This window comes from Dipodomys ordii, unplaced genomic scaffold, assembly GCF_000151885.1.
Source record: "Dipodomys ordii isolate 6190 unplaced genomic scaffold, Dord_2.0 Scaffold45, whole genome shotgun sequence".
NCBI lineage: Eukaryota > Metazoa > Chordata > Mammalia > Rodentia > Heteromyidae > Dipodomys > Dipodomys ordii.
This window is the reverse complement of record NW_012267261.1, coordinates 2,686,800-2,702,977: the sequence shown is the minus strand read 5'-3', so window position 1 is coordinate 2,702,977 and position 16,178 is coordinate 2,686,800.

Genomic DNA, 16,178 nt, shown 5'->3' with positions numbered 1-16,178 from the left:
AGAGAGAGAGAGAGAGAGAGAGAGAGAGAGAGAGAAAGGGAGAGAGAGAAAGGGAGAGAGAGAAAGGGAGAGAGAGAAAGAGAGAGGGAGGGTGTTTCCTTTAAAAACTCTGTAGACGAATCAGGGGACTGTTAGATCTCACTCCTCTCTTTCTTCATACATTTTCCTCGAGTCAGTTTGTCAAGCCTTTTGTTATTTGCCCTTTAGTGTTACTGCTAAGTCTGGTCTTGCCAACATTAACCACCTTGCAGTATTATTTATACAGCAGCAAGTGCTTCTTACATCTGGGATTATAACCCAGAGGATAGAACCAGAGCACTGGCTGGTCTCTGAAGTTTTTCTTTTTTACTTAAGTCATTAACGTTCCAACATTTGGCGCAGGTTTTCTACCATAGCTTTTAGCTGCTAAACTAATGTTACATTAAAGTGATAAATGACACTATAAAAATGAAGAGCCCCCGCTGAGGGATTAATGTGAGGTGCCCTTTAAAAAAGGATTTAGAGTGTGTGTTTTAAATGTATTTGTTATGGGATTCCTTGAGCATTTCTGTAATACACCAGTGCTAAACCTTCGCATTCTGATGTTGTCTGTTCAAACAATGTCAGATCATCTTTTGTTACATAGGCATCAAAGATAAATCTTCTCATTAAATGAGGCTCCTTTGGTGCTATCCGCATAGAAGTGCATGGATGGCTCTTGAAGCTGCTTCTCTGAACTCATTGCCATTCACTAGGACTGCTGCCTTCCTCTTCCTGATCCCTTCTTGTCCTTTTGCATTCACAAGTACCACTCTGCCTTTTCACACCAAATGGGCTGAGACCCAGCTCTGACATCCAACCATACAATGGCAGGATCTGAGCTTCTGAGGCTTCACCCTTAGACAGGGTCATTTATGTTATCACTCAGTTGTACAAGACCACAGAGATTTTTGTTAAAAATGACGGAAGGGGTGACAGCGACCAAGATGCATTGAACTCACAAAAGGCATGTTGAACTAAAACCGTTAAAGATAATAAACAATAATTATAATAAACACCAATAATCCTTATCATATAAAGAAATCTGTTAAGGATACTTTCAAACATTTCCCATTTTATAATATATAGATTTAGTAAATTTTATGTTTTACCTTTCTGAGAAATTCTTAATACATCTTCTCACCCAGTCCTGCAAATTTTAGCCCTTAAAGTAACTCTGACCTAAGACATATGTGTTCATATTTGCTAAGAAGATAATTATATTTCCATTAACTCGCATACAAAAATTATTTTTAACATCACCTATGACTGGCAGATATTTTTTATCTTCATGCCTTTAATCTCATTTTACTGTCCTGTCTTCTTTGACTAACACTCAAAGACTTATGATAAAGGATAGTGTCAGTATAAGAGGCAGGTTAGCAAGGAAAAGCTTTAATTATCCTGCAGTGCTATCAAGACATCAATTACCATTTGCAAGGAGTTATGTTTCTGTAAAAAGAAAACAACATGCACACACAAAGCTGTGTACTTCCTTTTCAAGTTAAAGTAATTAGAAGTCTGTGCAGATGGCTACTACATGTTAACTTCAAAAGCACTATCTAAGTCTAGTTATTCTACAAGGCAGATAATTCTAGGCTAATATAAAGAACAGTGGGGAAACTCGGGGAATTATCTTGTAAATTCAAGTAAAAAATTAACTTGCAGAATTCCTGTGTCTCTTACTTCTTCATTAGAAAGAAACAAATGAAAATGCTTAAAAATCTTCTCCAATTCAGCAAGTCTTGATTCTCTAGTTCTTTTCCTTCACCTCTGGTAGATATACAACACACATATATATTATATATTACATGTATGACATATATTATATATGTAGTATATGCATATATTACATACATATTACTTAAATGTTACATATACACATATATTAATATATTACATATATATGACAGATCATATATCTTTGAACACATTCAGAGATTCATAAAATATTTTTATCCTTAAAATTAAATATCAAAAAGCAAACATTATGATAACTCAAAGATCACATTCTGTTGAAGTTAATGAATAAAATCAATTACCTGTATTAAAGATCCTAATTTGGAACTGGGGATATACCTCAAGTAGTAAAGCACTTGCCTCGCAGGTACAATGCCCTGCATTCAGTCCCATTACTGATAAAATATCCTAACTTGAAATTAAGAGACAGAAATCTTGTGCTCTGGCTTTTGCTCTACCCAGACCATCATTTTGAATTCTGTTGCTCACTAGTCATGGAAACCATAATTTTGTTTATAGCTATTTAAGACCAAAACCATCTCTACTCTAAGCAAACTTTCATTATAAAATCACCTGTGCCTAATTTTTCCTCTCCTTTTTTTAAAAACGGTTTTATTACCACCTCTACATCTCTCTGCTCTCTCCTTCTCTACCTTCAAATTATTCAAATAGTCTTTAATTATATAACTGGTTTCTTAGCATTAAGATACAGTCTTCCATATCATGAAATAATCTTCATTCTGGAAAAAAGCTTTTGTCTTTCAGGGGTTTTCTTAGCAATCTCAGACATTAGTTTTGACCATATTTAGGGGCTAGGTATGTTAATGACCACATTCATCTTCAGAGCTCTCAATGGCCTAGAATAAACAAGATGCAAAAGTTAAATCTCTTATCTAAAATATCCTTATAATGAACTTACTGGTCTTCCTTTTCTTTTGGATCTGACTTACCAAAAAAATGCAGTAACAACATCCTACTATAAAGTAACTAAATCAAAGTCACTACAGGTTTTATCCATGATTCAGAATCCTTTACAAAACCAAGGCAAAAGTCCATCCCTAATCCCCTACCCAATCTAATGAATTAGAGTCTCCTTGGCTCACCAGCAATTTCTAGGTAATTCCTAGGTCTTCAGCTATTAATATATACAACACAATCTAAACTAACCATAGCCCCAAGTAGTACTCTGAAATGTGGCCTAATTTTTCACTAGCTTTCTTAGTTTCTGGCTTAGGCAGGTTCTTTTGACTTTAGGATCAGAGACTCCTTGAGGAACTCAGGATGGAGAAGATTTAGATGAAGAATACACATCACACTCTAAGAAAGCTGTACAGATAAGCTATATATTTTTTTCAGTCATGGGGCTTGAACTCTGGGCTTGGGTGCTGTCCCTCAGCTCTTCAACTCAAGGCAGGGGCTCTACCACTTGAGCCACAGCACCAGTTTCGGTTTTCTGAGTGGGTTATTGGAGCTAAGAGTTTCATGGACTTTCATGCCTTGGCTGGCTTTGAACTGTGATCCTCAGAGCTCAGACTCCTAAGTAGCTAGGATTATAGGTGTGAGCCACCGGTGCTCAGCCAGATAAGCTATATTCTTACTTTTAAGAACCACATGTCTTCTCCACATGGTTCTTCCCCCTTGCAGCTTCAACTTGCCTTTGCCATTTAAATCTTAACTTGTCATTGACCATTTTATCTTAAGTATGCATTCATCTACACCCTTCCAGCTTGGCTTCTATTGCAAGTTTCTAAGTTCAAAACACCAACGGAAGGAATATAATTGGCCTCATTCATCTTTTTGCTCAAGATATAAAGAAGATTTTGGCTAGCCTTTGAGGTAAGTAATCTCTAATACAGTAAGAGGCATGTGGAGATAAGGACACATAGCAATCATGACGACAACCAAAGAGAAAGCATGAACAAGGGTAGACGCATAAGTGGACTCAAATAAAGATTTAAGTGCAAAAGAACAGGTAGAAATTTTCTTAATAAAAACCCAGAAACACAACAAATCAGAGAAATGGACAAATGGGATTGCATTAAACTGCAGAGCTTCTGCATGCCAAAAGACATAGCTAACAAGATCAATAGAAAGTCCATGGATTGGGAGATGATCTTTACCAGCCAGACAACAGACAAGAGTCTCATATCTAACATATACTTGGAACTCAAAAAATTAAATCCCCCAATAACAAATCCTCAAAGAAATAACTGCCCGATTAATAAGTGGGCTAAAGACTTAAAAGAGAGACTTCTCTGAAGAGGAAATAAGAATGGCCAATAGACACATGAAGAAATGCTCAACTTTTCTAGCCATAAAAGAAATGCAAAGCAAGACAACATTGAGATTCAAGCTCACCCAAGTTAGAATGTCTATAATGAAGAAATATAATAACAACAGATACTGAAAGAGATGTGGCCAGAAGAGAATCCTACTGCATTGTTGGTGGGAATGTAAACTTGTTCAACCACTTTGGAAAGCAGTGTGGAGGTTCCTCAAAAGACTCCACATAGAGCTCCCCCAAGACTCAGCAATCCCTCTTTGTGATCCCAAACAATCACGAACAAGGCTAAACCAAAGCTACCAGCACAACTATGTTTATCACAGTATTTACCATAGCTAAGATATGGAACCAGCCCAGATGCCCCTCAGATAAATGGATCAAGACAATGTGGTATATTTATACAATGGAATTCTATGCCTCCATCAGAAAGAATGACATCACCCCATTTGTTAGGATATGGAAAGACTTGGAAGAAATTATATTAAGTGAAGTAAGCCAGGCCCAAAGAAACATAGGTCCCATGGTTTCCCTTATTTGCAATGACTAGTATATGTCTAGGACAAGCAGAAAAGGTCAAAAGCTATGTACATATGACCATATAAGATGGTGCTAAGCAAAATGAACCCCAAGATAGGGACACAAGAGGTTTTATCTTTGTTGCTGTTATTTTAAATGTACTTATAATGTGATGTTTTTGTTTCTTTTGTATGTTCTTCCCCAATGGTATAACTCCTGTTTTCACTGTCTTTGATTGTGGTGTCCTGCATCTTATATATACAATTTTCTAATTTGTGGAGGGGAAGGGAAATAACAAAATGCTGAAACAAGGATATAGGCTGATGCATTGTAACAATGAGATGTACAAGACACTATATTGAATATGAACTTTACAACTTGGTGGAGGTGAGGAGTTGGGGAGTTGGAGAAGAAGGGGGTACCAGAGGAGGTAACAAGGCTCCATAGGAAATGTGTTCATTACCTTATTTGTGTAACTGTAACCCCTCTGTACAGTATCTTTTTGTTTGTTTTTTAAATAGATGTGAGCCACTGGCACCTGGAGACAAATGGTCTTTTGGGGTCTCACCCTGATTCTAGTGCTGGTAGTACTTGGTGTAGAGTGCTGAGTTCTACAATTGAAGGGAATCCAGAGCTAAGTACCCCCGCCATCAACGAACAAGGTTAACCTAGCCGCCATCCTGGCAGTGGTACATACGCTTTACAAAGAAAACAAGACAGAGACAGGTGCTAGAGAGGGCTTGTGGTGGTGGGCCATCGCTGGTAACAGGCCAATGGTTAGTGTTGGTCTGAGGAGCTGATGTGTGAGCTGAGATTTGATGGATGTCAAACAACAGGTGTAGCCCAGGCAGGGCAAATGAGATGGGCATATCCAGACTCTGAAGTTACTCCAGTGGAGACCAGAGAGGAGCAGGGTCTTGCACAATGTTGCACAGTTTTACAGTATTTTTTATTATATATATATATGTGTGTATATATATATATATATATATATGATTTGTTTGAAAAAGAAACACTAAATTCAGGAATGTAAGTGTACATTCCTTTTACAATGTGCTGAGCTTTCCCATCTCTATGCCTTTGTGTGTGCAGCTTTTTCAATATGCAATGACCTACTTCTTCTGCATCTGAAGACTTTAAGTTCTTGAATGTCCCTTCAAGGTCTTTTCTTAGTTATAGTTATGTTGCCATCCTTGTCATTCTAATAGAATTGTACTCTCAATATCCCTTTCTAAATAGAATCGCTATATTCATTTGTTTATTTACTTCTTTATTTTTCCTGTAAGGTCTATACTTTTGTCAGCAGGTAACTGTGAATCACTGGAGGGTGGGATCTTGTATATTCACTTTTAACCCATCTGTAGAGTTAAGCATGGCATCTGGAGCTACAACAGATCCAAATCATGTCTTTTAATTGAACTAAATGTGATTCCAAATTATATAAAGTTTTAATGTATTATATTAAGGTTTGGGTGTGATTCACACTGGAATTACATTCAGGGTGGTTGTACAGTTTTTATAAATCAAAAGGAAAAAAAGTACAGCAATTCTTTTGATATGTGTTCATTCAAAACACTTAGAGGTTCTAAGGTGTTTTGTGCAGTTTATAGTGTGGTAAGTATTTTAATATCATTAAACAACATGGAATCCAAACAATGTGTGGTAGTCCAGGCCTATAACACCAGCTACGCTGGAGGCTGAACCCAAGAGGTTGAGAACAGCTTGACCAAATGATACCCCATCTCATAAACAAAACAAAGCAAAACCAAACCAAACAAATCATCATCCCGATTTGGCAAACTGAAAGAGTTGATAAGGCTGGCCAGGATACTTCACAAAACATCGGCCAGTTTGGATATCCTATCATCTTAGGAGCTCAGTTACCATTTTTAATATCATTCTCTTTCTTTTTTTTTTTTTTTGCTTCTGTGTTCTGTTTCCACATTCAAAACCTTTTATTTTCTATTTTTCCTCCTTATGTCTTAAAGATAAAATTTAGGCTTCCAAACATACTGAATCTGCATTTTTCAGAGTCAATGTTTTTGCCACCTACTTCAGATTTATAATGGGGTCTCAAAAGAGCCCTAGTAGTAGCTCCCATTTCAAGCTACATTGAAAGAAATTTGATGCAACCTTTTAATTTAATTGGAAGCAATTGAATACAGCCTAACATAATTCAAATGCTTGAAGTATATTTTGTGTAACCACACAGGGATCCTACGAAGACACAGGGTGGAGGATGTGGCTAGGGATATTCCCCCTCCTCCCTCCTTTGGGCGCCTGAAGTGGTGACTCAGGGAGGAGCTGCTGAACTTTGGAAAATCCTGGAAAAATGAGATACTTGGAGAGTGCAGATTATTCTCCTTGGAAAAAAGCCAGGTTGTAAAAACAGAGTCTGGGTGACTGGATTTACAACAGTAATTATCTCCAAATGGTAATTAACTAGTTTCTTCCAGTTTTCAGAGATTTACATGCTTCCTCCATTGCTGTATATCTGTTTTCCTGTGAGGGTATTTGGATCTCCTGTTTGCAGTCCAGAGAATGATTGAGAACTTCTTTATCCTTTCTTTCCTAGGGTATTTTGCATTCCTCCTCCATTTTGTCCCACAGTGTAGGTTGGGAATGGCTTTGTTGTACAATTTTATTTACAATTAAAGTGACCATGAGTGAATATAGTATCATAATTTTTAAGATATTGTAGCAGCAGTTAAAAACCTCATACTTTAGCAGCAGACAGATTTGGATCTTCTTCTATGTCTGCTGCACAGTGTTGAATCAAGGATGGTGAGTGGGAGGGATTTATTTAGGTGTAGGCAATAGAGGGTGCATTGTTGGCAGAGAATTAAAAACAATAATAAAACAAACCAAAATCGTCCTTAGATTTAGTACCACCATGAACTGGTGCTCTTAAGCACTGCCAGTGAGAAAATATTTCTTTTTGAAAAAGTTTTGGTTTTGGTAAAATTCTAAATCATGAAGTAGTTGCTCCTCAAAATGTGGCCCCAAAACCATTTGCATTACAAAGATCCTCTGAGCAAGATCACGTAGTCAAAAGTGTCTTTGTAATATTGAAATAACATTCACATGACAATGCAGTGAACAATGCAGTGAAGTTCTACAACCTGCAATGTATCTGATAGTGACACATTCCATGTTACATCCGCTAACATGTAAAGCTATGTACTTAAATGAAAATTTTAATTGTGCTGCATTTTTTATACTGAGACTTCAACTCTTGTTCAGCTTTTTTTCTCAATGCTGGCATTCTACCACTTGAGCCATGCCTCCACTTCTAGTTTTTAACTGGCAAATTGGAGATAAGAGTCTCACAGATTTGACAACAGAGGCTGGCTTCAAACTGCAATCCTCAGATCTCAGCTTTCTGAATAGTGAGGATTATAGTTATGAGCCACATACACCTGGGATGGTATAATTATAATTTTTTACTAGAAATAAGTGTGTTCATAGGTTATAAATTAATTGCCACTCTAAAATGAAAAATAAATACATATTTATCTTTTATATTATAATTTCTAATATATATAAATATACTACCAAATATAATCCACAAAGTCATAAGATATTTGAGATCCCTATTGACTTTGCATAGTTTGAATGGACATCAGACAAATAAAATTAACGAACACTATTCTAAGGAATTTCTTTTTGAAGGATGCATTTTATTCCACTGAGGGAGTAGATTATGACATATTTAACAAGCTAATATTCCAATTGGCATTATTTAAAATCTTAGCTGCTATAAGACAATCATAGAATATTGTAAGCGTATCACAATTAATGACCTTACATACATATACTTGACAATTACCTTTAGGTATCTATGTTTTATCAGATACAGTATGAAGATGAAATCCCTTCCTCCCCATACCCTACTGGTTCATGTCTTGAATATTTGGTTCAAGCTGATAGTGCTATTTGAGGGAAGTTTCTAGAAAGTAGGGAAGGTGGGGCCTAGCTGGAAGAAGTAGGCCACTAAGAGGTGGGTCCTTATGGATTACATCTTGTTCTGGTCCTTTTCTGAATTCCCTAGTCTCTGTTTTATGTCCCCCAAAAGGCAAAGCACAGTCCTCTCCTCATAGGCTTGCTGGCTTAATATTCTGTCCAAGTGAACAGGGACTGAACCCTCAGCAACTGTGAGCAACGATAGGTCTTTTCCTCTTTCAAGTAGTTTCTGCCACGTATTTGGTCACAGTGATGATCAATGCTACTAAAGAATAATCTAAATCAGGAGATTTCTGAGAGGATGTTAGTTTTGTTGGACAGGACAGATATAAACTGTGACTATATCCCCAACTGCGAAGCATTGTCATTCTACTTATATAGTAATTATTCTATGCCAGGCACTTTACACTTTACCTATAATCCCTTACTTAACAATCATGGCAACTGTATGAGGGAGTTGTTATTACCATACCCCTGTACAAATAAGACTCTGTTACAAGAGAGCCTACATAATTTTCAAAAGCAAGGGGATCGATCTGATTAAAGTTCTGTATATGCATGTGTAACACACCATTGTGTAATCCCTTTTAACAATTATGCATTAAAAGAAAATGAATGACAAGAATGTAAAACAGGTCCTATTGGAGTGTTAGTGATAGGGGACGACAAACCCAGAGTGTGCACAAGTGTGGATATGCACCTGTGACCAAGATAAAATAAAGCTTGTTTGAGGTTGGTTTGGAGAATAGGATAAGAGAATGATTGAGGAGTTACTTTGATTAAGATATACCATATATAGATGGACATGAAACACTACCACTTTGTACAACTAATTGATACCATTTAAATTATAAAACATTATAAGTAAATAAAAATAAGGGACATCTTTCCATTTCCTAACAAATGGGGTAATGCCATTCTTTCTGATAGAGGCATAGAATTCCATTGTGTATATATACCACATTTTCTTGATCCATTCGTCTACTGGGGGGCATCTGGGTTGGATCCATATCTTAGCTATGGTAAATAATCCTGCAATAAACGTAGTTGTGCTGGTAGCTTTAGTATGGCCTTGTTTGTGATCATTAGGGTAAATGCCCAAAAGTGGGACTGCTGGGTCATAGGAGAGTTCTATGTGGAGCAATAACTAGTATATGTCTTAGACAAGCAGAAACAGTCAGGTAAGTTGACGTTAGGCGAAATGAACCCCAAGATAAGGACTCAAATGGTTTTTCTTTCTTGCTATTGTTTCTAACATATTTATAAGATATTTTTCTTTGTTGCTTTGTATGTCCCACCCCAATCGTATAACCCGTTTTCACTGTATTTGATGTTCGTATAATTTATGGAGGGGAAGGGAAAAAACAAATTGTTTAAATAGGGATACAGGTAGACCCATTGCAACAATGAATTGTACAAGACGTTATGTCAAAAAATGAACCTTACAACTTTGGGGTGGGGGGGAAGGGGACTGGGTGGGGGGAAATGGGAATGGATGGGATGGGAAAACAAAGGAGGAGGCAACAATGCTTATAAGAAATGTACTCATTACCTTGCTCATGTAATTGTAACCCCTCTGTATGGTATTTTCACAATAAAAATATAAATAAATAAAAAGACAAAAAAGGTCATGCAACATGGGAACCTAACTTACATTGCATGGTTTGTCATCTGCTCTCTTAGCTATCACATACTAACATGCTCATCCTTTTCTAAAATTGCCACCTTGACAGATTTTAAAAATGCATTTCAATGATTATGCCTCTCATTTGTTTCAACAGTGGTTGAGCCCACTGTGGCGCATGTGAAAATTGTGTATGCTTCCTCTTCTCCCTCCCAAGTACAGAGAAGTCTGGCCTTATTCATCTTCCAAGATCAGAATTGATGAGGCAGATTTAGGGTGGTGAGAATGTACACTGTACTACGTTTCCATTTTCTGAATCTTTTACAGATTTATTGCTTATTTTTCATCATCTTTAAGCAATTTATGAAGGAATTTCAATTCAACATTTAGTTTATAACACATCTTGTTCAATATTCTCCCTTCCATTAGCCTACATTCCAAATCCTAACCATTTCTTCAAGTTACTTCATTTCCTTTCTGCGTCTGTCCATCTAGTATTCTGATGGTTTTCACCCACCTTTATTCTCCCTTTTCATCTGTCCTCTCCTTTTTTCATACTATATTTATTTTCTTTTTCAGTATTCTTATTTATCTTTTGCTTATTGAATTGTGGGAGTAAATTATCTGCTAAAGAAACAAAGCTTATTGTCTGTCATGTAATATCTTCCTTTTTTAGTGCATTTGTATTAATTTGCTATGCAGGTTTTTCATATGTATATATCATAATTAGTAGGTACATATCATACTGAAAAGTTAATAACAAATGATATATAATAGAATACATATTTACATTATATACATATTGTATATATATATATATGTCACTTAGATTTTAACAGTATATTTTGTTTAAATTAATGACAATTTTAATAAAAACAAGCTTTCCTGAAAGCTTACTTCACATTGCAATTCATCACAATATGGTGTCAGCACTTTATCAGTAATTATAATTTTGTACATGCTTGGAAACAGCTTTTATATACTTATGTAGAATGGGTTTCTCAGACTTTCAATTTACCGTTCACTCTTCTTGCACTATTTGGTGCACTGGATCAAAAATGTTTGAAATTTCCTTGGTCTTAAGAATCAAAAGAATGGCTATTCTTTAACAGTATTTTTGTTCATAGCTTTTTAATTTTTTCTCAACTTAGGACAACCTCATTCTATTTATGCATGTGCCTGTATGTTTTTGTTCACATACACTGTGTACAGTTTTCAGTAACTCTTTTGGTACTTTTATACTTGATTTTTAATATATATTTTTATTGTAAAGATACTGTACAGAGGTGTTACAGTTACATGAGTAAGGCAATGAGTATATTTCTTTTCTAGCATTGTTACCCCCTTCTTTGTTTTCCCCCTACAATCCCTTCCTTCCCCACCTCCCCAACTTTTCCCTCCCCCTGAAGCTGTAAACTTCATTTTCAACAGTGTCTTGTACATTTTATACCTAATGTTTTGCTATTTATCTTAACCTGGGAATGAGAAAACTGATTTCTATTTTCAAATATATTTTTAGATTATTATGATCATAACAAATCATACAGGATAATAGTGTCTCTCTTCCTTTATTTCTCAACTTTTCCAAAATTTTATGGGTCTTCTTGATATATCTGCTTTGCCATAATAGCATTATAATTAGCTAAAGGTAACTACAGAAAATAAACTCTATTTATACTGTTAATTATCTTACAACTGTAATTTATATAGAATTAAAATGAAATTTGTGTCCAAATGAAATCTTTTTATACTAATTCCTTTAGAAACAAGTTATTTCTCATCACTTCAGGCTTGAGTTGCTAAATAGCAATTTAATTTAAGTTTAAAATTGTTGTCACATAGACCTTATTTGAATATGGAAGGGATATTCATCTTACAATTGTTTTGTGTATAGGAATCTTTCTAAATTGCAGTGTCTCAGTAGTAAGTATAAATATGCAAGCAAACAGCAGAAAAAATAAAGTCCTTTAAAATGAAACAGTAGAACAAAGTATATAAGCAGAGTACATATATCACTGGAGATAACAGAATATTTTTTTAATGCAGAAAACTTTATAGGAAGGAACACTAATCCAAATCCTCATCAAAATTAGAGAAAATGTTCCATAAATAAAATAACAATAAAAAACCATGGGAAAGATGCAACCAAAGATGAATTCAAAGAAACCTCCCCCTTTTGTGTAAATTTAATTAGATCTTCTATTTTGGTAGGAAATATTTCTGCTACCATTATATCTCTGTATCTTCTTTTTTACCCCTAATTCTAGTGTACCTAACAAAAAAATATTTTGTTTCAGATTAAACAAAATTTACTAATAGCATTTCTGATTGTGTATATAGAATTAGCTGTTTGTTTTGTCATTGTTTGGTTAACTTACGTGGAGCCCTGGCTACTTAGATGCTTAATCAAACATAGTGTGCACATCTTTGACCTGTTTCTAGATATTATTAACATTGAAATAGAAGAGTTAGTAAAGCCAGCTATCTCTTCCAGTCAGTTGAAGAACTGTATAGACCAAAGAGTTAAATAAGAAGGAATCCATCAGGCTTCAAGGGACATGGGCCTTTCCCTGGCTCTGAACTTAAACTAGGACTTTGGTTCTTTTTAGGTATGGTACAAGCATTGACATCCACACTGAAAATCCCTTGGGCCTTCTTAGCTTTGTACTTGCTGACATCAGATCTTAAAGCTTATCCACTTCCACAATTTCCTGAGCAAACTTTGTAATAAGTGTTCTTTCTCTTTCCTGTCCCTGCCCCCACTTCTCTTTATCAGAAACAGTGAGGATCTAGGGAGGTCTCCAAAAGGGATCCAGCCCTTGCATGCTGTGTTCGTGATGTTGCCACAAATACAATTTTGGTGGGACACACAAGATAGAGCCCACATTTATCAGTAAAGCTGTTAGCTAAAGTTCTATTCCCTGGCTTGGCAATAAAAATTCACAAAAAGCAATAGGATTTTGAGGAAAAGGAAATAACGTTTATTATTATTTTTCAGACCAACGAAACTTGCTCTTAAAGCTTGATCTAAAATCTCTGTTGTTCTACTCCTGAGAGAAATTGTCTTGTTTTCAATAAGAAGCTCTAAGGCCTTGGTTACAGGATACCTGGTAAATGCATGCCCATACCATGGTGACTTGATTTTTATCCCTTGATTTACAAGAGTCACATCTCTGAGGATATGCTTAGTTGGACAGAGGCTTACACCTTTCTGATGGTCAGAGAGAAGACTGCTTGGATTATCTGAAACAAACAAACAAACAAAAAAGAGTGTTATCTTTGGCTTTCCAGATTGAAGAGAGAGAGAGAGGAAAAGAAAAAGAATAAGATGAGGAATACGTCAGTTTGAATTCCTGACTGACAAACACAATAAACTAACTGGTCATGCAAGCTGGCTAAAACCAAGTTTGTCTTTTCCTATTGTAGTCCTGGTTACAAATCAAAGAAAATGAAAAGATGAATGTGCTCAGGCACATCTGATAAAAAGGTCAAATGACTGCTCTAACTTCAAGGGTTGGGAATTTGGCTTATATTCACTCTAAGGTAAGTGTATTAACTTGTTCTGGATGTTTGGTATATTTAATCCTTCTTGTAATTACACTAATTTTATGTTATCAGTTGGGCCAAGAGATATCAAGTCTAGTCAGTTTACTTTACTTGGATAAACCATTTACCAATGTTTCCTACTGTCGTGTTATGTGTAGCAGCATAATGAGGGACTTTGAAGCTTAAATCAACAGAAGTAGAGCCTATATGCTTTTAATCTAGCTGTGGTATCCATGAATCCTGTTTATATCTCAGTTATTGACTCCTCTTTCTTATGCCTCATTTTCCCCAACTCATACTTCCTCATTTAAATATACACATACACACATACAAATATATCCATGGTTATATACACACACACTGCATGCATACATGCACCCCACACACATAGCCATGTACATTTGTGGATGCATGTTCATCCACATACACACACTTTTGGTTTGTATTGCTTTCTCAAACCTTGACTAGTAACACTGTTTCTACTACAAATACCACAAAATAGCCAATATAGGTCTTCAGAATTTTGTAAAAATATGCTGGCCTTTGAATATTAGGTGAAGTAGGACAGTTACTTATGATGAGGAAAAAGTTAGAAATCAGGAGACCTGAGTCAAAACTCCAACATTCAGATGGTTTGTTCATTGTGAAGACTTTGACAGTTAACAGGAGAGACTTTGGACAATGACAGGTCCAAGCCTGTCCACTATGTGAGATTTTTGCCTGGCCTGAGCAAACATGTTTCTTGTTTGTGAGATTTGCAGAAATGGGGAAAACACTTAATGTCTAGGTAAGAAGGATGGAACTGCATCACCTAGGCCTTATGAAAACACCTCAAATCTTCGGGCTTTGCTTCAAGGATGTTCATATATTAAGCAATTTCACAGAGCCAATATACATACCCAAGTCATAAGAAAAATAGTTTTATATGAACAGCCCTGGATCTAAGTCACAATGTAACTAGGGTTGGCTACCAATTTGTACATGATAATTAAATAAAAGAGTCCTGGATACTCACTGGAAAAGATTTTCCCAAAGCTGCACATCAGGAAGACAAGGAGACCCAGTGACCATGAAACAAATTGTTTAAATAAGGATACAAGTGGACCCATTGCAACAATGAGATGTACAAGATGCTATGTTGAAAACGAACTTTACAACTTTGGTGGGGGAGTGGGGAGGGAGTGTAGTCGTGGAGGTGGGAGGGCAGGAATGGTAGGGGAAAAACAAAGCAGGAGGCAACAATGCTTGATAAGAAATGTACTCATTCCCTTGCTCATGTAATTGTAACCCTTTTGTGTGGTATTTTCACAATGAGCTTGTAGATATGTATGTTGGGTAGTATTCAAGTGAATACAAATGTATGAACTGATACATGATAGGTTCAAGGGAGAACAAATAGTGTATGTAGTTCCTTAGAAAGGCAAAATTAAAGTTCAACAAAATCAACACCAGGAAGTGGGTACTTGGAAAAAACGGGGCTGGGGATCAAGAGGAAAAGGGTAGAGGAATAAAGAGAAGAGGAGAGAATACAGTCAAGAATTCAATGTGTATCCTACAAAACTCAGAAGCATGATGAAAGGTGGGCAGGGTGAGAATGTTGAAAAGGAGGACAGTGATCAAGATTCATTGTATTCATAAACTGCTTTGTTGACTGTCCATTCCTTTGTGCAACTAAAGATAATAAAAGTAAAAATAAATTTAAAAAATTTAAATGATTGTCTTTGTGGTATTGTGTATAGTTTAATTTTAAATCAGGGAAGAGTCAGGGCCACACGTGTGCATAATTGAGTGGTCTTGCTCAAAGGCACGCACAGGTGGATTGGGATCTCAGGATGTCTCAGTGGTCTATGGTCAGATAAGGATACATTTTTTGTCTGAGGGAAGTTTGGGCTGTCACAAGATGCTATCTTATTGCTCTTGTCCTTTCTGAAGTCCCAAGGTGCTTGTTGGGGAGACAAACTCAGGGGCGGGGAAAGACAGAAAGAAAATGAAGTTTATTTCTTATCAAGCATTGTTGCCTCCTCCTTAGTTTTTCCCCTACCATCCCTTCCCTCCCATCTCCACAACTACATGTACTCATTACCTTGCTCATGCGATTGTAACCCCTCTGTACAGTATTTTCACAATAAAAAATGTATTAAAAAAAGAAAATGGAGTTTAATAGGCTAGTGTCCACAACATCCTTCAATAATAGTATAAAAATCATATATTATATGAGGAAAGATCAAGCAGAGATGGAAGAAAGCAGTGACCTCAACAGATCAGAAGAGACTGTAATCATTGCTGCAGAGGGACTGTGAGTAACACCCAGCAGAGTGAGAGGAACAAGGAGCAAAACTCCTTGGGGTTTTTAAGTATAGTCAGAGATGAGAGTGTCTTGGAATGTAGTAGTCTGTCCTGTTTGGGATTTAGGAGGTCCTGTGTGCTGATGGTTTCTCACTTTCAGATAAGGCCAGTGGTAAGGCTTGGATGGGCTTAGCTGATAAG